Below are 904 nucleotides of genomic sequence, written 5' to 3'. Positions count from 1 at the left end.
GTCTTTTCAGCGCGTTGAGAAAAGTTTTCGGGGGGGGGGGGGGGGGCGTCTGTTTTTCAAAGACCCATACCATGAACATTAAGAGCGGATTCAGAAATTCACTCTGAGAGTGTGTGTGTTCAGAGAACGCTCTTCCCCCTCATTAATTTCTAAACGCAGCCGATGCCCTCAACCAATCAGCAGCTCGTGCTTGAACTGTTTCCATCTGGACTGCCTGACACAGTGGCACACCGTGCCTTCCAGTTGGGAGTGCCGAGAGCACGCACCGGCAGTCTGAATAACTGAACGGTGCATTTGAGTTTCTGGAGCGGTCCGGGTGAAGCAGGGCACGCTCCGAGTATACTGTAATTGCGAATGCACCCTCGAGCTCGTAACCCCCAAGATCCCCGTTCCATCATCCTGGGTGCATTCGGACATTCACTCTGAGCATGCTGCTTCACTCAGACTATTCGGAAACTCAAAATGTTGGTCAAATGCTGTTCGGCTATTCAGAGTGCACCTTGGAACGTAACGCTCGCGATCAGTGAGGGAACACTGCATCACCGCTGCCATATTCCCATCTTTCCCATTCACGTCAATCAACCAGAGGCTCACAGAACAAAATCCCGCTCCACTTCTCACTGCTCATTAACCTTTCATATGCCGCATTTTTGTTATTCTGCTCTTGCGCCGCTCACTTCCACACTTTTGGCATGAGCTAAACATTTGACAGGGTGCCGCTCCAATGCAACAGGCCAGGGTCATCGATTAACAGCCGAAAGAATATTTGAAGGTCAACCTGCTCTAATGAGAATTGATTTAGAAATCGAAAAAAAATAATAAAAAGCAAACCAGTAAAGCATTTGATTTAGGCATCTACCATATTCTAATGGCTGTTGCTTGATTTGACGAAAGGAAAAGCCTA

Source organism: Hippocampus comes, unplaced genomic scaffold, assembly GCF_001891065.2.
Source record: "Hippocampus comes isolate QL1 unplaced genomic scaffold, H_comes_QL1_v1.1 scaffold420, whole genome shotgun sequence".
Lineage (NCBI taxonomy): Eukaryota > Metazoa > Chordata > Actinopteri > Syngnathiformes > Syngnathidae > Hippocampus > Hippocampus comes.
The sequence above is the reverse complement of the archived record's forward strand: the minus strand, read 5'-3'. Positions refer to the sequence as shown.